A 23,128-nucleotide genomic window follows, 5' to 3' on the forward strand; every position below is an offset into this window, starting at 1 on the left:
TTTCTTCGACGGTTCAACGAAGAAAGATGAAAAGCTATTGGAGAGGAAGTTGCCCGGCTCTTAGCGGCCGGGTTTATTGTTGAAGTTTTTCACCCGGAGTGGTTGGATAATCCGGTGCTGGTGCTTAAGAAGGACGGCACCTGGTGGATGTGTGTGGATTATACGAACTTAAACAAGGCTTGTCCGGCTGATCCCTTTTCTCTCCCCTGTATTGATCAAATCATTGATGCTACGGCGGGTTGTGAATGTTTGAGCTTTTTGGATGCTTATTCTGGTTATCATCAGATCAAAATGGCAGTTAAGGACCAGGAGAAGACGGCTTTCATCACTCCGTTTGGAGCATTCTGTTATGTATCTATGCCATTTGGGCTCAAAAGTGCTCCGGCGACTTATCAGTGATGTGTGCAGAACTGTCTACACGATCAAATTGGGCGCAATGTTCATGCTTATGTGGATGACATCATGGTGAAGTCCAAAGAGCAGGAAACCTTGATATCTGACTTGAAAGAGACCTTTGATAATCTCCGGGTTTATAAGATGATGCTTAACCCGGCCAAGTGTGTATTTGGTGTACCTGCAGGCAAGCTCTTGGGTTTTCTGGTCTCAAACAGAGGCATTGAAGCTAACCCGGAGAAGATCAAGGCAATTACCTCTCTGGCTAAACCGGTGTGCATCAATAATGTTCAGCGACTAGCGAGTCGTGTTGCTGCTTTAAGCCGGTTCATAAGCCGGTTAGGTGAGAAGGCCCTACCACTGTATCAAATGATGAAGAAAACGGACACTTCTGTCTGGAGTGATGCGGCTGATACTGCTTTTGAAGATTTAAAGTGACAGTTGTCTGAGCCACCAGTCCTTGCGTCTCCCATTGATAAGGAGCCATTGCTATCATATGTGGCTGCTAATTCATGAGCCATCAGTGTTGCCATCATGGTAGAGCGTAAGGAAGCTGGCAAGGAGCATCCGGTTCAACGGCCGGTTTATTACATCTGTGAGGTGCTCATTGAGTCTAAACAAAGGTATCCACATTGGTAGAAACTTGTTTACGGAGTGTTCATGGCAAACCGGAAGTTGAAGCAGTACTTCCAAAGTCATCCTATAACTGTGGTAAGTACTGCCCCCGTGGGAGACATCATCCAGAATAGGGAGGCCACAGGACGGGTCGCCAAATGGGCTATTGAGCTTGGGCCTCATGGTTTGAAATAGATGCCACGCACTTCTATTAAGTCTCAAGCTCTAGTGGATTTTATCAATGATTGGACAGAGTTGCAGGCACCTTAGGAGAAGCCAGATAACACATATTGGACTATTCACTTTGATGGGTCCAGGCAGTTACAAGGCTCAGGGGCTGGAGTTGTTTCAACTTCCCCTCGAGGTGACAAATTTTGTTATGTGCTCCGGCTTATGTTTCCTTGTACTAATAATGCAGCTGAGTATGAGGCCTTACTCCATGGTCTCCGGATGGCCAAAGAGATGAATTTGAGCTGGGTAAGGTGCTTGGGCGATTCAGATCTCGTGGCCCAACAGGTGTCAGGCAAGTGGGACTCCAAGGATCCCCTTATGGCGGCTTATCGTCGTGAAGTAGATGATGTGGCTGGGCACTTCAAAGGTTACCAAGTGGAGCGCATTGATCGAAGGAAGAATGAGGCGGGTGATGCTTTAAGCCGGTTGGGATCTCAACGTAAGCCGGTGCCGCCTAACACCTTCCTCGATGTTTTGCGTAATCCTTCTGTCAAGGTACCTATAGAGGAAGAACTAGCAGTGCCAGACCCGGAGGCACAGCTGGTGGCAGCTCTTCACGTCATCCCGAATTGGACAGTGCCATATTTGGCCTATATGACCTGGGGAGAGTTGCCTGAGTATGAGACCTTGGCAAGACAAATCTTCAGGCGGTCCAAATCTATGACGATTGTTCATGGCGAGTTACATCACCGAAGTGTCACTGGGGCGTCTCAACGTTGTGTGTCGCCTGCGGAGGGCCAGGAGATACTTCGTGAGATCCATGAAGGAGATTGTGGGCATCATGTCGGGTCAAAGTCTCTTGTGGCCAAGGCTTTCCGTCATGTTTTCTATTGGCTAACGGCTCATGCTGACGCGGAGGATCTAGTCAGCAAATGTGACGGATGTCAAAAATTGTCACGGCAAGCTCATGTGCTGGCTCAAGATTTGAGGATGATTCCAATCACTTGGCCGTTTGCAGTCTGGGGGCTTGACATGGTTGGACCTTTCAAGAGGTCTAAGGATAAAAAGACATAGCTCCTGGTGGCAGTGGATAAGTTTACAAAGTGGGTTGAGGCAGAGCTGGTCAGTAAGTGTGATGCAGCCACGGCGGTTCAGTTCATGAAAAAGGTGATATTTCGTTTTGGTTTTCCACACAACATTATAACTGATTATTGCACTAATCTTTCCAAGGGTCCCATGGAAGAGTTCTGTCAACGAGAACATATCTGGCTTGATGTTTCGGCTGTTGCTCATCCTCAATCCAATGGTCAAGCAGAAAGAGCTAATCAAGAGATCCTGAAGGGTATCAAGCCCCGGCTCTTTGTCCCCTTGCAGCAGACTCCGGGTTGTTGGGTGGAGGAGTTACCCTCTATACTGTGGAGCATCAACACTATGCCTAACAGATCTACAGGTTACACACCTTTCTTCATGGTGTATGGAGCAGAGGCAGTCTTGCCAAGTGACATCCGGCACGATTCACCCCGCGTGGCGGCTTATGTTGAGGCTGACAACGAAAAAGCTCGTCAGGATGCACTTGACTTGTTGGATGAGGAGTGAGACTTGGCAATAGCCCGCTCGGCGATTTATCAACAAGACCAGCACCGCTATCACAGCCGCTAGGTTAGGAGCAGAACCTTTCAGGAAGGCAACTTAGTGCTTCGGCTCATCCAGGATCAGTCTGGCATGCACAAGCTGTCCTCACCTTGGGAAGGACCCTTTGTGGTCAGCAAGAATCTGCACAATGGGTCATACTACCTCATTGATGTTCGAGAGCACAAACACTCATGTAAGTCGGAGGAGGAGACCCGCCAGTCGTGGAATATTGCTCATCTCCGGCCTTACTATACTTGAGCCACCGGCTCTCAAGATGTGTATATTTTGATGATGTATATATTATATAAAGCAATAAAGCAGGACCTCTATCCTTTTTACCCTCAAAGGTTTATATGTCTTCTTTATCAGGTGGTGGAAACAACCAATAGGGAGCGGATCATATCTGAATCCGGCTTTCCCTTTGGTCCGGCTTAAGATCGTATATGAATCTAGCCAGGATCACTTGGGGGCTTCCTGTTCAAACATAGGTCGTATTCGAACCAAAGAGAACATAGCTGTCGATACTCACTTGATCGGCATACTGCCAAACCCACTTGGGGGCTTTTTTATCATATTTGAATCATAGCTTAACCCCTTTGGGTCTGACGTGGATCATAGTCAAATCAACGTCATTAAACAACTCTTATGGTCACTTGGGGGCTTCCTGTTCGAACATAGGTCGTATTCGAACCAAAGAGAACATAGCTATCGATACCCACTTGATCGGCATCGCCAAAGCCATTGGGGGCTATCTGATCGTATCTGAATCTTAGCTTAACCCTTTTGGAACGGTATACTGATCGTATTCGAATCAGAAGCCTTTTGAATATTGTTTATTATCCATTATATTTCATAAGCATAATTATTTGACTATCTTGAGACCGTCTTGAAGGCACTATGAGATGGTTTCTGTTCTTCCGGCTTAATATTGATCACCCTAGGTTGTTAAGTGCCAGGTGAACATTATATGTCCCAACTTTCAGGAATTGAATTTACCCGCATGGTGTAGGTCATATAAGCAGGCGAGATTACCAAAGGGATTGCAGGATAAGGCAAGCAAATTTAACATCAGGGAAATAAAGGATCAACATAAGCTGGAAATATATAGCAATGGCGGCTTACGAAAGTATTAAGTGCCATAAACATGCGCGAAGGCATGTCAAAATTGAGAGGTTTTTCTACCCTAATACAAGACTCCCCGAGTCTGAATAAGCGAAGCATTGTTTTTTGCAAAGTCATAAACGCCTGGCGGTTCACTCCTTTGGTAGGCTTGAAGATTCCGGGTTATCCTTCTCTGCCTCTCCGTCCGTTGCTTTGTCCTAGAAGGTTGATGAAGCCCAGTCAATGCCACTCAAGGCTTCAAACTCAGCTTCATCATCTATTAAACCGGTTGGGTCCACTTTAGGGGCAAAGGTATGCTTACGAGACGGAGGGATCAGGCTGACTTGATCATAGGGAGGTGTTGGAATTCTCCGGTTCTCACTATCATAGCCTGGCTGATACTTGGTAAGGTCATTGTCATTCCCAATGAGAGTAGCCATGGGGCGCATATCTTTGACGCAGGCGGTGAAATCATGTTCATCAAATACAGTCCCATCCTCCTTCAGACTCGGGTATCCAAGAGCAAGGTCAGCCGGGTCTAGTTCTGGAATCCATGCTTTTGCCCGGCTCAACACGGCTATGGCCCCGGCTCTTGAGGACGCCTGCCTTAGATCTTGAACCCATTGAGGTAGTACAGAAGACACTTCAGCACGTCTTTCAGGAGGTGGGGAGTGTCATTTGATAAAGCTACAACGGCCAAGGCATGTTGTGACCCGGTGTACAGTTGCTCCACTGGGTGTAAACCGCTTTCAGTTTGATAAACATGTTCTTCTTGAGGTTCGTGCTCCTGGGGCCTGCGTTCATAAACATAAGATGAGCAGGAGATAACGATTAAAATAGTCATCAAGGGAAGGATTACAATATTTGATGTTATATACAGTAACTTACCGAAGATGGCAGAGACCATTTGAGATATATGGCACTTTAAGCCGGACAGTTCGGCTGTTGCCTCTGCAAGTGATGCCTCTGCTGTCTCGTCCCGGGTCACTAGTGAAGCCTTTTCATCAGCCCAGATTTTCTTCTCCGCCTCAAAATTCTTCTTCAACTTCTCTTAATCAGAGACGATGAATTCAAATTTGGAGTTGGCCTTTTGAATTTCAAGTTCTTGAGCTGTCAGACGGCTCTTCAGGTTAGCAATCTCCGACTCAAATTGACTTATGATGGCCTGTATTAATGTCGGGTTATAGTCAGAATCATGGTAAGATAACATTAAGTCCCCAGTACTTTGCAAGCAAAGATTCTTGGCACTTGGGGGCTAATGTATGCTTAAGAATTTTAACTTGCAGTGCCGGTTCATGCAAATTAAGTCCCAAGCACTTTACAAGCAAAGATACTTGACACTTGGGGGCTAATGTGTATCAAGAGTTCAAGGTATGATGGTACAACTGGGTTAAATATCTTCTTTTGAAACTGGACAAAACAGTGGTAAGCAGTTTTCTAAGTCTACAACATATTTATTCATAAGCAATAGACTTGGGGGCTGATACAGTAAGTATGATTCAGAAAAGGGGCATAAAGGTATACCTCAGATTTTTGCTGTATTTGCTTCACCATGTCAATTTCCAAGTCACGGCTGCTATGCACTTGATTAAGATAGCCAGAGACTATATCTCCAATGCTTAAGTGAGTATAATCAGTAATGTCTAGCTTGGCCTTTCGGCGTTCTATAAGTTCCTCCTTAGCAGAGCATTTGGCAAGGACAGTGGGCCGCCCTGGCTCAACAAACTGAGACCTCAGAATCTCAACTTCGGGGTCATTTGTCTTAACTGGGCTAGGAGCTTCCGGGTTATCAGAGCTGTTGAGAGTATCTTCGGCAGGCGGGTCAGAGGTTGGTGCTGGAATGTCAGAGGCTGGTTCAGGCGGCGGCTGATGGGTGGAACTGTCAGGAGCAGCCGTGCCAAGCTCTGGTTCAGCCACGACCGGGTTTTGGGATGGCTTATTTTTCTTTGCCCTCTTACTGGGCTTCACTTGCACGTTGTATACAAAGGAAGAAGGATGAGTACAAAAGCATGAGTAAGGTAAAGCATAAGGTAAAAAAAAGTTACATTACCCGGGGGTAGTGTTGAAAGCCGGCATGTTAGATTGCATAGACTCACCGGAGGAAGGAGAGGTATCCTGATAATTGGAGTCAGAGGAATTGAGAGGTTGGCGAATTAAACCCGCCAAAGGTAAAACAGAATGTAAATCAGAGATAACCTCAGTCCGACGCTTCCTGGTTACATTAGGTAAGCCGGAGGAGAGCTCTACATCCTTGTTGGTCCAGGCCTGCTTCCGGCTTTCAAGCTATTGTTGCTTCAAAAGAAATTGAGTATCTTGATAAGCTAGAGGATGTGAAAATCTTACTTTCTGGGTCACCCTTCGGATTTTTTGCTTTGGCAAAGGCTTTGAGTCGGAGGAGATTATAGTTACCTCTTCGTCAATCACTTGGGCGTTCCCCGTATCCTCCTGAAAAGATGGAATGTCAATAAAATAATGACAAAAGAGTCAGGAAAATTAAGGATTACCTCTTCATCATCCTCAGAAGTGTCATCCAATTTGAGTAAATCTGAAGCGCTTGGCTTCTTCTTCCTTGAAGTTCCCATTTTGGTGGCTTTTCTTTCGGTTCTCTTGGCAGCTCTGGCTTGTTTGGCAGCCTCATGGTCATACTTGACCTTCCAGAAGTTGTCATCAGCCTGTGATAAAGATAAAGGGGTTATGAATAAAAGTAAGGTGTAATATACTAAAAGAGTATTCATTGAGGATTGATGACTCACAGTGGGGGCCGGGTTCTTCTGACAGAAAGGAAGTAAGCCAAAGGCGTTACTAGTCACTGTGCCCTCTTTCAGCAACGTTTGGGTTGTAGCCTCCACCACCTCATCTGGCAAGTCGTCGGGACTATGACACAGTGGGTCATCCTTCTCGCCTGAGTAAGTGCACATTAAGCCGGGGCGGCGGCTTAACGGAAGCACTCGCCAAGTGACCCAGACTCGGACCAGGTCGATGCCATCTAAGCCGTTTCCCAAAAGAGCTTTGATTTTTCTAATGGTGGGAGCAAGTGGCAGACGTTCAATAGCAGAAAGTTTATCCGCCAGCGGATGGTTGGACTCAAGGCGCAAGGCATGGAAGCTGGGTAGAGGATCCTCGTCAGCCGGAGAGGTGTCCTGGCAATAGAACCGTGTCTGATTCCAATCCTTTGGGTGACTCGGCAGTTCAGCATAAGGAAAAAGGCAGTCTCTCCGCCGCTGAATCGAAATGCCACCAAGTTCAAGACTGGGCCCGTTGGCACGTTCATTCTGTCGGTTTAAGTAAAAAAGCTCTCTGAACAAAAGTTGATTGGGCTCTTCTCCTAGGTACACCTCGCAGAAGACTTGGAAGTTGCAAATATTTGACACGGAATTGGGCCCGATGTCTTGAGGTCTAATGTCAAAGAAATGCAAAACATCCTTGAAGAATTTTGAACCGGGTGGTGCAAATCCCCGGCTCATATGATTCGTAAAAACTATTACCTCCCCTTCTTTGGGTTGAGGTTTCTCCTCAGACGGGTCAGGAGCACGATAAGACATGACCTCCTTCTTGGGCAGATGGCCAGACTTCACAAATTCAGACAATTTACTTCTTGTGACTGTGGATGGGACCCAATTACAGGTCACAGGAGCCTTGGTTGCCTTAGGTGCCATCACGTAAATTGAAGCCTATGACAAAATAAGAGGTTCCGATTCAAATTTAACCCGGATGAAAACATTTTAAAACTATTAAAGATGGCGGCTTAAGAAGGGGCCTAATGATATATGGGTAACTATGCAGCAATATTTAAGTCGTTACCGGTATCAAGAGCAATTAAATTTTCTTAAGTCGCGAGAAGCAAGCAAGGTTCACAGATCAGTGTCATTTATTTAAACCGGCCACATGGACAGTCGTGGTTAAACATATTCGACAGAGGCAGTTCCTTATTTAAGGGTGGAACAAACAGGTTTCACAAGTTGCGGCTATTATTTTGGATCAAACAGCTATTCTGAAAAGAAAAATTTCTAGACCTAGGACTGGCACAGATGAAGCTTAAGGGCTCGAACGGGGCCTCTTTGCGATGGAAAGGGATCTACTTGCATTCGAAATGGGTGCGAAATAGCTACCGCATCAGTTTTATACCATCTTCAAGATCAAGAAACAGCGGAGGTGATGAAATCTATGAGGGGTTCCTGACGAACAACCAAGAACACCGAAGAACTCGAAGGTCCTAATGCGGATCTGAGGAACAAGAAAGAGGAAACTCACAGATGCAGAGTTGCTGCGGAGGTTCGTCGCGGTTTTCTGGTCAAATCAGGTTGATGCAGTTGACGAGGATGAGGAGATCTGTGACGACGGCGGCGGCGGAGCTCGAGCGATAGAGAAACAGTGAGAGGAAGAAGACGACCGAAGGGGGAGAATGGAAAAGACCTAGGTCGTGCCTATTTATAAGGAAGGGCTGACTGAGACGGCGCGAGAAACAAGGAGATAAACATTATTATCCAGCGGCCCCGACGCCTCGGTTTTCAGAACGATCAGTAAAAGCAAAGATCCGTTGGAGGATACGGTGGAATAAAGAATGAATTTAAGTAAATATGACATCATGGCGGGCTAACACGGATCCAAAAGATGACGTCATGGCGGGTTAAAGAAAACCTTTTGTACAGGTAGAAGGCTGAATATTTATTTCTTAAGGTACTTTAAGATTGACATGAACCGGTTCCAATCAATCTGGGGCCTAATGTTGGGGATATAACTATTTGTGTAAGCCGGCCAGGAGGGGCCGGGTTACGCAAAGAAGACTCATCAGAAAGAAGCCCAAGACTAAGCATGAAGATAGCGGTTCAATAAAGGGTCTAAGGCCCATAGGCAGCTTAAGGCCAGTAGCATGTAAACCGTTGTAATGCCATGACTTGTAACATAAGGTAGAATTAACTAGTCACCGAGCCGGACACTGTCTATGAGCCGGCCGGGACTCTGTAGGCCGCAGGGCGTCCACCCGTGTATATAAGGGGGCGACTCGCTGGCGGCTTAGGGAAGGAAACAACTCATCGAGAGCCGGGCATAGCATATCTCGCTCCCTGGTCATCGAAACATCATTCAATACCAACCCAACTAGACGTGGGCTTTACCTTCACCGCAAGGGGCCGAACTAGTATAAACCTCTCGTGTCCCTTGTCCCGATTAACCCCTTCAAGCTTCCTAGTTGCGATGGCTCCACAACTAAGTCCTTTCACTAGGACATCTAACGTGACAATTCCATGACACATGGTGTTGTGATCCTTCTTCTTAGCATACACATCCATTTGATGTTCTTCTTTTTCAGGGGCATTTATGAGTGTAGCCCACTCATAAACAGTCCATTGGTGCCTCTGCCCTTCTTTCATCCACAGAATATTTCCATCTGGATAGAAGTGAGTTGTTTAGTAGAATTGCATAATGAGCTCATCATTCCATTTGGTGAGCTTCTGACCAACAAATTCATCAACACCATTAGCTTTGTAGCTTTCATGCACAGCTGGGAAATGATCAGCATTAGCATCAATGAATTTCTAGTCCACCCATCTCATATCACTGACTATGGGTTTCTTGTCCAGCAACACTGTCTCATAGAAATCTTGTTGCTTTTTAGTGTGGAACCTGTAGTCCACTGCGGTCCTCCTCCTCATAGCATATGGATCATCTTGTCTCCACTTCCTGAGACCATCATCCTTTCTTTCCTTCATATTTTCAGCCACTAGGTGACTGTCATTGTGGTCTGGAATCTTGGGCTTGAGCTTCCTAGGCACTTGGCTTCAGCTTCTTTAGCAGCTTCAGGCACTGGGGCGTTGTTATTCTCTGTTGCAGGTATGTTTCTGGTGCTTCTCTTAGGATCTTGAGCTGGAGCTTTGGGGGCTGTCTTGGGCTTAGAAGGAGCTGCCCTAGACTTGATGGCATCCTCCATCAGCTTTTGTGCCTTCGCAGGAGGTACTTGAGCAGCAACCTCTTCTTCCTCTTCCTCTTCACTTTCAGAATCCTTCCTCATAGCTGGATTTCCAATCACTCTATAGGTTGTATTTCTGACCCTCTTCTTCCCTTCTTCACCTGCTCTTGGCTTAAGTGAGTAGCCCATAGTTTCCTGAGTGGAAGTTTTGGCCTTTGACATGGGAACTATCCTGGCAGGTGCCTTCTTGTGCATTCCAAGTTTTGTTGCAGCAGCAGTTCCATATTCCTTTTTCAGCACTTTCTTCTTGGAGCTTACTTCATCCTCAGCAGCCACATAGTCCTCATCCTCTGAATCCGAGGTTGTTTTCTTCCTTGTCCTTGTAGCTACTTTGGGCAAGTTGCTTGGAGTGCTCCTGCTGCCATCATCAGAGCTGCTAGAGGGACTAGTGCCCTCACTCATGTGCACTTGCTCTTCTGATTTCTTCTGGCTATCACTCTGGTCAGACATTCTGGCAAATCAAACTGACGGCAGACCTTGCGAATGGATATAGATGAGGTAGAGTGGATGAGCATCACAAAGTGCAGAGTTTTTGCAAAAAGAATGAGTCAAAAACTTAGTTTTAGTTTTCTACAGGAAGCATTTCAGAGCTACCGATTTGTAAAACTCAGTGACACCCAAGCAACTTTGGAGTCTAAACATGTGGAATCGGTCAGACCGAGGCACAGTCCGGTCACCCCGAGTTAGATAGAGTTTAACAAAGTCCTGGAATCGATCACACCGGTTTTCAACTTTCAGTCAGACCGAAAATCACTTGTGCTTTGGCCTAAGCCAAATCGGTGGAACTGATTCCTACAACTCGGTCGGTCCGAGATGAGTCCGGCGGAAACCTAACCCTAAATTTTCAAATCAAATCTATTCTAATGGAGATTCTCTGTGGATGGATCGATCTCATACGTGGAATAGAACATGGCATTGACCTTGCGCGTAGAATCGAAAGTAAAAAGAGTGCACAAGGGGTCGAACTCATACCCTAGTTCGGCGATGAGTTCACTACGGTGGCAACGGTGGTGAAGAAATCCGTTGACGGCGGCGGAGACCAGTGGTAGGAGGTCGCTGGCAACGAAGTGATGATTCGGACCCTCGAGAGGCAGAGCAGGACACGCGCGGGCGACAGGGTTTTGAAGTGATTTCCAAAATCTGGCCCGTCAGTATTTATATCCTGACATTGTCGGTTTGACCGAGTGGAACAACTCGGTGGCACCGAGACGCAGAATCGCAAGCGGTTACTGCAACTGAGTGAGACCGAAATGTTCTAATCGGTTGCACCGAGATTGAAACTTGATACCAAGTGAACTCGGTGTAACCGAAATGGAGGAGTCGGTCAGAACGAAATACACAGTGAGGTTTTGGAAGTTTTAAGTCTATGACAAAATGGGACTCCGAGTGCTCCTCACATAGAGGGTTTGAATTTGACTTAGATCAAACTTTGTGATGTAGCATGAATAGAATTTGATAAGAGAAAAGCATAGATAGCTAGAGGGAGTTCTTAGGCATTCTTGTCCATCCATTTGGCAAAAAGAAGAAATCCAAACAATCAAAGGAACAAATGGATGTCCTCGAATGAGAAAAGTATGCAACCAACATGCTCATACAATAAAATGTTTTTGGCAAATCAAATATGGGGCAAAGCATGCACAATCACTCTAGCATCTATCAAGCAATTGGCGATGACTAGGTCATCTATATATGAGTATATTGACTTAGTAGTCAAATGAGAACATTTGATCAATGGTCAGACTCATCGTTTAAGCACAAGTGGGCTTACCACTTTTTCATAAAGCATTGTTGTGTTCGCACCATTAGAGTTGCTTTATCTCAATTCTTAGAGTAAAGATCCCCCTAGATGTGATATCCCCCCTGAAGAGGGATCAACTAACCTTGGGTTTTGTTGATGATTACTTCATGTAGATATAGAAGATGTGGATGCTCATTGTTGATGTAGATCATTTGAAGCAATCCATTAGAGTGAGTTTCACTTTCAATAAATACATGGGTTAGTCCCACAAGGAACAAACAAGGATATCCATAGACATAGAGTGAAGCACACACATGATGATGTCCATGAAAGCATTAGGTTACCTTGTCCCTTGTCTTACCAACAAGAGGGTTTGTGACTCCTTGAACTAGTGCAAGATGTGGAAGTTCTTTGCACTTGTCCTTGCCAAGATTAATATGAATGAAGTATGTTGGCGGAGTCACCTTCAAGAACTCTCTAGTTCTTCTTCTTTGGGATCCACATCATCTTGATGGGAATCCTTGGAGTTGTAGATGTACTTGATGAAGTAGAACTTCTCTTGTTGAGGAACAAACTTGTCCTTGCATTTTAGCTTGTGACTTCTCTTGTTTGATGAAGTCTTGGGAACCCACTTGACCAAGGCCTTCGGAGCATCTTCAAATGCATCAATCTTGAAGCTTGTCCTTGCCTTCCAGCTTGTGGTCTTGTGGTGGAAGATCATCTTGAGCTTGTGTCCCGTTGAAGGAAGGAGGGTCATACTTCTCTTGTTGAGGAACAAACTTTGTATTGGGGTACTGATCTTCTTCCCACTCAACTCCATTGGCATTGAACTTTCGTTCAAAACCAACACCTTGATTCTTCCGGTGCCTTCCTTGCTTGCGTACAATTTCCTCAAATTGCTTACCTCCGGCATGGCTTTTGTAAACACCTTTATCTATAATTCCCTTCAATAAGCCATTTTCTTGCTCAAGTGTAACTTGGCTAAGAGAATCATTAGTGGAATCAAGAGAACTACTAGAAGCAACAATATTGGATTTAGCATGATTATTGTTATTACTAGAAGAAGAATCTTTCTTGTTCTTGTTGCTATATTTTACTTGTGGCATGTAAGTAGACAAGAGTAAACACTTGGCAATGTAAGAAGAACTTTTCTTCCGAAGATCATCATTGGTGGCCTTTATGAACTCATGCTCTTGCTCAAGATTGAGCTTTTTGAAGCATAACTTCTCATGAGTTTTTAAAAGTTATCGATGATCTTCTAAAGTAGTTTCATGAGCTAACATAAGAGTGTCTAGTTCTTTAGTTAGACGCTCAATCTCCTTCTTATCATTGTCATTTGTTTTATCTTGATTAGCATGATTAATTGACATTTCATCATAGTATTCATCACTAGAGTTGTCAACAAGTAAATCATCATCACCTAGCAAGTCATCTTCATCACTATTGAAATCGACATACTCTGGGTGTCTTACCTTGGGGCCTTTAGCCATGAAACATCTCCCAATTCCTTCATTTGGTGAACCAAATATGTCGTAGGAGTTGGTTGACACAAGTGCTAGACCGGCAACACCTTCATCTTGAGTATATTCAGAGTCGGAGTGATAACTTCTGTTGGAGTGGTGGTCGGATCCGGAGCTGGATACCCATTCACCAACATGAGCTTGATGTCTTCGTTTTGTGTAGCTCCTTGATGACTTTTCCTTCCTTTTCGAATCCTTGCTTCTTCGAGAGGTTCTTCGTTCATAGCGATCATCTCTACTCTTTCTCTCTCTTGGAGGTGATTCTTCCCTTTTTCTTCTTCTTTTAGGTGACTCTTCTCTTCTTTTGTAGGGAGCCGTACACTCATTGGAGTAGTGTCCGAGTCTTCCACAATTGTAGCAGTTTTGCTCACGACTAGAAGATCTTTTGTCATTGTAGGCGCTTACTTGGAACTTCTTTCCATGCTTCTACTCTTGTAGAATTTGTTGAAGTTCTTCACCATTAAGCTCAGTTCTTCATTGAAAGCTTGTTTCTCGTTTGATGATGTAGGATCATCATATGAGGCTTTGTAAGTACCACTAGACTTGTTGTGAAGCTCTTCTTTGTCCTTGAGTGACATCTCATGAGCAACACTTCGACTTTGCTTGGCTTGAGATCTTTGTAATTTGGCATCATTTGGATCAATGTGCACACGGTATCATATTTTCCATCCAAGGCTCTCAAGATCTTCTTGATGATGAATTTATCGGTCATGTCTTCACTTCCTAAGCGGGCAATCTCATTTGTGATAAGAGCAAACCTAGAGTACATTTCGGCGACACCTTCGCCATCCTTCATTTTGAACTTGTCAAGTTGACTTTGAAGCACATCCAACTTGGATTCCTTGACGGAGTCGGTACCTTCGTGCATATAAATCAAAGTATCCCAAATTTCCTTTGCATTCTCAAGACGACTGATTTTGTTGAATTCTTCAGGGCACAATCCATTGAAGAGGATATCGCAATCTTGAGCATTGTATTGCAACATCTTCAATTCTTCCACAGTAGCTTCACGGTTTATTTCTCTCCCATCAAAGAATTCACCTTGCAAGCCAATACACACAATAGCCCAAATGGCGGGGTTATGTCCAAGAATATGCATTTTCATCTTCTGTTTCCAACTAGCAAAATTAGTACCATCAAAGTAAGGACCTCTACGGTGGTAATTTCCCTCTCTAGACACCATGCTCTCATAGGTTGTGAAACCAAGGCTATGATCACCAAAGCTATGGAAATTTTCAGGACCCCGATTCTAAGTGACACCGATCTAGCATGTAACACCTCATATCACTTTGCAGCCTCACAAACGGTATTCCCACAGGTGTCGCATTACCAGGCCCGGGACCGTTTGTGCCTTTTGGCGATAGTGTCGCTAGCATCCATATGATAGAGAACCCGGGCTGACATGGCTAGTCGTGACCCCAAAGTGGCACTAACTTACAGGGACATGCATACATGACCCAGCAACGAACGTGTCAGTCAATAGCGAATGAACCCAAGTCGTAGCAAGCTACAAGGACTTAAAGGAACATCGCGTGACATTTCCCCGAAGGGACAGACATAATAGCAAAGAAGGACATATGCCGGCTAGCCTAAGTGCTCCGGAGCAATAGCAAGCTACCATGGCTCAGTGGAAGCACTAGGAGACATTTCCCGCTAAGAGAGGCTACCAAGGATAAACAACTAGGTAGGCAGATCCCACACAAACCAGGCATTTCAATCATACACACAATATGCCCGATATGTGCAAATACAACATGGCATCACAACAAAACTCTACAACTCAAGTACTTTATTTAAAATGCTCCAGAGAGCCATACATATAATACAGATAGGGGTCACACGACCCGACATTCAATTCATACAAGCATACAAGCAACAAGCGGAAGCAACATGTCTGGGTACAGACATCTAGAAAGTAAAAAGGCTTGAGGAAGCCTATCTATCCTACAAGGGTCCTTCACATGCCCAGGATCACCACCTGGGCATCAAGCTATTCGTCCATGTTGAGGTCTATGTAAAACCCATCAGAAGGGGCGGCATTATCTTCTGCAATTGTATTTAAGCAAATGAGTTCAAAGGTACTCAGCAAGACTTACATCAGATCCTTCATACATGCTCATCATCAACAAAGGGATAGTTGTGTTATTGCAGCAAGCCAGCTTTGACTCTTGGCTAAACTATCTTACAAGACACCAACTTGTAATTGTTTTGCGTACTCGAGTCCACTACTCACACAACAATACACTACCGAGGATCCACTCCCGTCGTCCTACAGAAGGGCCATCCATGGCATTCACACTTGTCTTGAGGCTTTTAGTAGTTTCCATTTACTTGTCTATGAACTGTATAGGCAACCAAGTAGTCCTTTACCGCAGATGCGGCTATTCGAATAGATGATGTTAACCCTGCAGGGGTGTACTTCTTCATACATGTTTCCATCACTTAGTGTCTGCACATGACATGTGCTCGACAGACTTCAAGCGAAAGCCGACGTGGGTGTAGACCACGACCTGACTAACCACACAAGTCTCTAGTCCAGGTTTATCGCCTATCCAGGTTCCACCCGCAGGGAGTCCTACCAAGGTTTCCACATATGGCCCTGAACAATGTGTACAGGGTTCCGAGACACGAAATGGGCGCCCGACATACCCGGCCACATACCTACCGCATCACAGCCCACCCCAAGGGTCAGCGTTGTGCACGGCCTCCAGTATACTACAAACACCAGAAACTACTTGCAACTCCTGGACAGAGGACAAGGGCGGCTAATAAGTCGAGCGGGGTCATATTTCAGGGCCCAATGCATGGTAGTAGCTGAATCGTAAATCACACATACAGATCTCAATTCTTAAGGATGGTTCCAATGAAACAACCCACCATGTACTCCTACATGGCCACGCATCAATACCTTTACCAAATCGTGTCCAATACTGCAATCTCGTTACCAACATAATCATTTCACTGTAGCCCATCACCCAAATGAACCAGTCCTGACACGACTCTAAGCATAGTAGGCATAAGGTAGGAAACACAAACATGGCTCAATCAGCTCCTACATGTGCTAGTGGGTTTCATCTAGTTACTGTGGCAATGACAGGTCATGCAGAGGAAATGGGTTAAACTACCACAGCACACTGTAGTTTGAAATGTGGTTGTCTTAAATGCAGTAAATAAGAGCAGGAGCGAGAACATGGGATTTTATCGATATGATCAAATGGGTGGTTGCTTGCCTGGCAGATCAGTAGCCTGGTACTATCCTTCGATTGGGTACTCACAGTAATCCTCCGAGACAGAACCTACCACAGAGAACACTGGTAATACAATCAATACACGACAATATGCAGCAATATGATGCATCCATATGACATGGCAAAATGAGTGTGTTGGGCTAATGCAACTATCACCAGATGTGTTTGAGCTAATTCGAACCAAAGGTTCAATCCCAACCTCATTTTGTGATCTTAAATAGCGCCTTATCATATTTTGCACTAAACATCAAGGTTAACTTGTTTAAACATGCATGAAACAAGTACAGATTGATAGATTGGATTTTTCTAATCATTTTTCATATATAACACTTTGCATTTGGAGTTGCAGATTAATTTCTATGAATTTTTTAAGTTAGCACTATTTTCTGGAATTTCCGGAATAAGAATAAATTCAGAAAATGCTTTACTGCATCAGCATTGCGTCAGCAAGTCAATAGGGCGGTCCAGGTCAGACCTGACCAGTAGGACCCATTGGTCAGTGACATAGTTAGTTAACTAATTAAGATTAGTTTAACTACTAACCTAGGTTTGACTAACGACAGGGGCCACATGTCAGTGACCCAGGGGGGTCAAATCCCTGGTCAAACTGGGTCAACTCATCGGTGTTTAGCCGCCGGTGATGACCAGACGCGGCGGAGGGTGCGGTTTCTGCACTCCGGCGACTAAATGGACGGTGGAGACCACCTACGGGTAGCTGGGAGCAAGCCGCGTTGAGGGGTGGTGATGGTTGAGCTCGGGTCACCAGAAACAATGCCGGCGACGAGCTTTGCGGCTGACAGGGTTCGGGAGAGGTCGAACTCGTCGTTCCAGTGGTCTTGGAGGCACGGGGCCAGCTCCTACGTGGTCTACGTGGTGCGGTGAGGCTAGTGGACACGGTGGTGAGGCCGTTGGGTGGCCGGAGCTACGTCGGTGACAAGCTCAGGCGGTGGCACATGCGGTGGTGCTCGTTGTGTTCATTGTAGTGAACGGCAGCGAGAACGGAGAGGAGGGGGAGAAGCAGAAGCTCACGGTGGTCACAGCAAGCTAGGCGGCGAGGTCGGGGACGAGATGGAGCGGGCGTGACGGAGAAGGGGATCTCCAGCGACGGTGAGGTCGAGCGAGGTCGTTGCGGTGGCTCTGGGGCGAATGAGCACTCGGGGCTCGGTCTCCTCGATGAAGCGGAGGACGGCGGAGCTCCTGGAAACGGCGAGGCGACGTGGAGACAACGGTGGCCGCAACTCCGACGGCGGTGCGGCTGCGGCTGCATCGGCCTTGGGTGGAGAGAGCGAGAGAGAGGCGCTGGGGGTGAATGGACGTGTCGGCGAGGTCGAGGCGGCGTCCAGGGGGTCAACCACGCGACAAGACAGCTTGCAGGGTGAATCAGGCGAGCTGGGAGGTGCGTGGCGAGCTCGGGCACACTGGCGCTCACCTCCCTGCCTGCCTGGCGGGAGGAAGCAGCTGGCTGGCGCGGGCCAGCATAGTGCTGGGCCGCCAGGTGGGCCTGCCAGGTAAGTTGGCCAGGTAAGCTCTTTTCCTTTTATTTCCTATTTTTCTTTTCTTTCTGTAACTTTGTGGCTTTTCTAAAAATGCTTAGGCACTTTCAAAAATCATGAAACTACTCATGCCCACTGTTTAGAATATATCCAACAGTAAACATTTTGGTTTATGATTATTTGGACATTTAAAATATTTTATAGCATTTAAATGTCCAAATGCAATTAACATGTGATTTATCAAGTGACCTTATGATGTCCTAGAAAATTGTGCACCATTTTTTTAGGGCTTCTAGACCAAGGCAAAGATGATGAACATTTTAGAAGGGAATTTCAGGTTCATTAGAAAAGATTTTAGTAAACACTAGTTGGATTAAGGGGTGCTGGGGGTTCTGTCATCCCCATTTCAAAGTTTCTGAGTAAAGTATACTTGATGCGGTCACTCTAATGCATGCACTGACTAGGGTTGTGACAACTCACCCCCACTTAGAAAAATCTCATCCCGAGATTTAGGATCCTTCGGAAAGAAGGTGGGGTACTTGAGTCAAAGACGATCCTCCCTTTCCCAAGTGGCTTCTTTCTCAGAATGGTGTGACCATTGAACCTTGAGAAACTTGATGTTATGGCGTCGAGTGGTACGCTCGGCTTGATTAAGGATACGAACGGGATGTTCCCGATATGTGAGGTTATCTTGGAGATCAAGCATTTCGTGGTCCACTCCACGGATAGTATCCGAGAAGCAACGCCTGAGTTGAGAAACGTGGAAGAAATCATGGACTATGGAGAGGTGCGGAGGTAGTTCCAATTGGTAGGCAACTTCTCCTCGTTTGGCAAGAATGCAAAAGGGACCAATGTAGCGAGGAGCCAATTTGCCTTTGATACCAAAGCAATGGGTTCCCTTCAGAGGAGTAACCCAAAGATAAGCCTTCTCATCAACTTCAAAAGTCATAGCCTTATGTTTATGATCATATTGGCTCTTTTGACGAGATTGGGCTGTTTTCAACTTTTCATGAACAAGGAGAACTTGCTCTTCTACTTCCTGGATCATATCCGGTCCAAAGAATTGTCTTTCCCCAGTTTCTGACGATTTAAGAGGCGTTCGACACCTTCGTCCATAGGAGAACTTCAAAAGGAGCTTTTCCTAAGATAGATTGATAGCTATTGTTATAAGCAAATTCGGCAAATGGAAGGCATTTCTCCCAATCCATTCTGAATGAGATAACAGAAGCTTGGAGCATATCTTCCAGAATTTAGTTGACGCATTCTACTTGACCACTTGATTGAGGGTGGAAGGCGGTGCTAAAGGAGAGACGAGTTTCCATAGCATTTTGGAAACTTTCCCAAAATCGAGAGGTGAAGAGACTTCCACGATCCGAGTTAATTTCCAATGGAACACCATGGAGAGACAATATTCGAGAGATATACAGATCTGCTAGCTGACTAGCAGTTATACTTTCTAGAACAGGCAGGAAATGGGCTACTTTAGAAAGATGATCGATGACAACGAAGATAGCGTTATTCCCTCTCTTGGTCCTGGGAAAACCAGTGATGAAATCCATACCAATTTTATCCCATTTCCATTCAGGAATAGCTAAAGGTTGAAGGGTGCCAGCAGGCCATTAATGCTCTGCTTTAACACAACGACAGACATTGCAATTGGCAATATACTGAGCAATTTCTCTTTTCATCCTAGTCCACCAGAACCTCTGGCATAGGTCTTGATACATCTTAGTACTACGAGGATGAATGGTGAGAGGGGATTCATGAGCCTCCTTAAGGAGCAACTGCCATAGATTCTGGTTCTTGGGAACCGCAAGGCGTTTCTTAAAGAAGACAACACCTCGGTCATCCATAGAGAAACATTTAGCAACCCCGCTAGCAATGTTCTCTTGGATGCGGGTTATACCTTTATCTCGCTTCTGGGCAGCTATGATTTGGTCCGTAAGAGTAGGTTTCGCCACCAACATGGAAAGGAATCCTTGAGGAACATGTTGACTTTGTTGCAACATCAGGTTGTTACAATAAGATTTATGGCTTACAGCATCAGCCATGACATTGGCTTTTCCTGGGGTGTAAGTTATTCCTAAGTCGCAATCTGTGATCAACTCAAGCCAATGTCTTTGCCTGAGATTCAAATATGGTTGGGTGAATATGTATTTCAGACTCTAGTGATCGGTGAAGATTTTGCAACGATTACCAAGATGGTAATGTCGCCAGGTTTTGAGTGTATGGACTACAGCTACAAGCTCTAGATCATGTGTAGGATAATTTTCCTCATGTGGATGCAACTGCCGTGAAGCATAGGCAATTACATGACGATCTTGCCTGAGTATGCAACCTAGTCCTTGTCGCGAGGCGTCGCAGTAGATACCAAAGTCCTTGGAAAAATCTGGTGGTACCAGTACGGGAGCAGATGTCAGCCGTCTTTTCAGTTCCTGAAAACTGTGCTCGCACTGTGGGGTCCAGTCAAACTTTTTATCTTTCTTGAGGAGTTCTGTTAGAAGTTTAGCTACCTTGGAGAAGTTCTTGACAAATCAGCGGCAGTAGCTCGCTAAGCCAAGGAAACTCTGAACTTGCTTGACTGATTCAGGTGGAGTCCAATTAAGAACGGCTTGAACTCGCTCGGGATTGATAGAAATACCCTTACCAGAGGTTACATGTCCTAGATAGGTCACTTCTGGCAACCCGAATTCACATTTAGTAAATTTGGCATCAAGGCGATGCTCTCGAAGTTTCATCAATACTAGCCTTAGATGTTCGACATGTTCTTCCTCATTCTTGGAGTAGACGAAAATATCATAGAGGTATACCACGACGAATTTATCCAAATACTCCACGAAGATCGAGTTCATTAACCGAGAGAAAGTGGCTGGGGATTGGTTAAACCGAAGGACATGACGGTGTACTCGTATTGGCCATGACAAGTAACAAAGGCTGTTTTGGGAATGTCCCCATTCTTGATTTTGATTTGATGGTAGCCCAACCTCAAATCCAGCTTAGAAAAGATTGAGGATCCAGCGAGCTAATCGTAGAGGTCATTGATCCTGGGGAGCAGATACTTATTCTTTATTGTGACCAGGTTGACGGGTCGGTAATCTACAACCATCCGATCTGTACCATCCTTCTTCTTGACGAAGAGGACATGACAAGCCCATGGAGAAGAACTAGGAAAGATGAAACCCTTTTTCAAAAACTCATAGAGTTGTTTCTTGAGTTCAGCTAGTTCTAGTGGTGCCATCTTATAGGGTCTCCTAGAGATTGGGACAGTTCCTGGGATAAGATCTATAACGAACTCGACATCCCTGTCAGGTGGAATACCTAACAGTTCTTCTGGAAAAACAACCAGAAAGTCACGGATTACCAGAACATCTTCGAGGACTAGCAAAGGACTGGCATTAAGAGAGTAGAGCTGACGCTTAGCTATTCGGGTCAAGACATTGACTACCTTGCCCGATGGATGTGTAAGTTGAATAGTCCTAGAGTAACAATCAATCTTAGGATGATGGATTGACATCCAGTCCATACCCAAGATGTATTAATGCCTGAGGATTTGAGAGCTATCAAATATGCAAGAAAAACAAGTCTATCAACATGAATTTCATTACCATGGCTTAGTTTAGAAGTTTGCCATCTAGAACCAGGAGTAGAAATTTCCATGGTGGAGGGAATGTCACAAAATGCGGTGTTTTGCAAATGAGCATAGCTCTCGGATATAAATGAATGAGATGCTCCAGTACCGAAAAGAACAGATGCCGGATGGCAGTTAACAAGGAGCATACCAAGAACGACGTTGGGATCATCCTGAGCCTCCTTAGCTGAGACACAGTTCACATGGCCATGTGCACAGGTGGCTGGCTTGGCATAGTACACCTTCCATGTTGGCTTGCCATGGCCAACAGCCTTTCCGGGCTGGTTGGGGTTGTTCTGGGGAGACTCGCATATAGTGAACCAGTTCTCCACACTTGAAGCATGTCATAGAGTTGGTGCATGGAGGAGCATTAGCGGCTGATCCACCATAAGACTTGGGCGGTGCATACGGCTGGGTTGGACGAGGCACCTGATAGGATGGCCTCAGAGTGAACCTGGGTGGCAGAGCTGTGTTGGGCACCCACAGCCGACGCTTCTGAGAGCCAGAACCGGACGAGGAACCAGTGTCACAGGCGTGCTTGCTTGTAGCTTCGAAGTCAGTCTAACCTGTCTCAGCACTGATAGCCTTGTTCACTAGCTTATGGAAGGAAGTGCATTCATGCAGTCGAAGATCATGGCGAAGCTCGGGGCTGAGTCCCTTGCGGAACCTCGCCTGCTTCTTGGCGTCGGTGTACACTTCTTCAGGTGCATAGCGTGCTAGGTTTCCAAACTCTCTGTTGTATGCATCCACAATGAGCCTACCCTAGGTGAATTTTCAGAACTCCTCCCGCTTATGATCTATAAGACCTTCCGGGATGTGATGCTCATGGAAAGCCTCGCCGAATTTTGCCCAAGTGGACACCTAGTGTAACACCCCGGATGTAACTTTCCATCTTTGTATCTCCAACTCTTGCCATTTTCGGCTATGCGATATGATTTTTCCTCCGTGGTTGGGTTTTGTCTTTTGTTTTTCATTTTATTCATGTCATGCATATCATATCATGTCATCACGCGCATTTCATTTTGCATACGTGTTCGTCTCATGCATCCGAGCATTTTCCCCGTTGTCCATTTTGCAATCCGACACTCCCACATGCACCGGCGCACCCCTCTTGTCTCTTTTCGTGTGCGGCTGTTGAACGTTCTCGGAATGGACCGAGCCTTGCCAAGTGGCCCTGGTATAGCACCTGTAGACCACCTGTCAAGTTTTGGGTCATTTAGAGCTCGTTTGGTACTCCAACGGTTAACCGCATATCCGCAAAGGCCTCTTTTGAGTTCCAGCCCAACACCCCTCCAAAACAGCCCAATAACCCATCTAAGTCACTTCCATGCTCTCCTTCGTTCGATCACGATCGTGTGGGCGAAAACCGCACCTCATTTGGAGTCTCCTAGCTCCCTCTACCTCTATATATAGATCCCTCCCCAAAATCCCGGATCAATTCCCCCCTAACCCTAGACGAAATCCCCTCTCCGCGCGCCGGACATCGTCCGCTGGCGCCGGACACGTCCGCCGCCGTCCGCGCGGCCATTCATCGACCGCCATGTGTCCCGGGCCGGTCCCCAGTTCGCCACCGACCCCGCGGGCCCGCGAGGCCCGTGCGGGGCCCTCCCCGACCCGGAACGCC

This window comes from Triticum dicoccoides, chromosome 6B (genome assembly GCF_002162155.2).
Source record: "Triticum dicoccoides isolate Atlit2015 ecotype Zavitan chromosome 6B, WEW_v2.0, whole genome shotgun sequence".
In the NCBI taxonomy this organism is placed as follows: Eukaryota; Viridiplantae; Streptophyta; class Magnoliopsida; order Poales; family Poaceae; genus Triticum; species Triticum dicoccoides.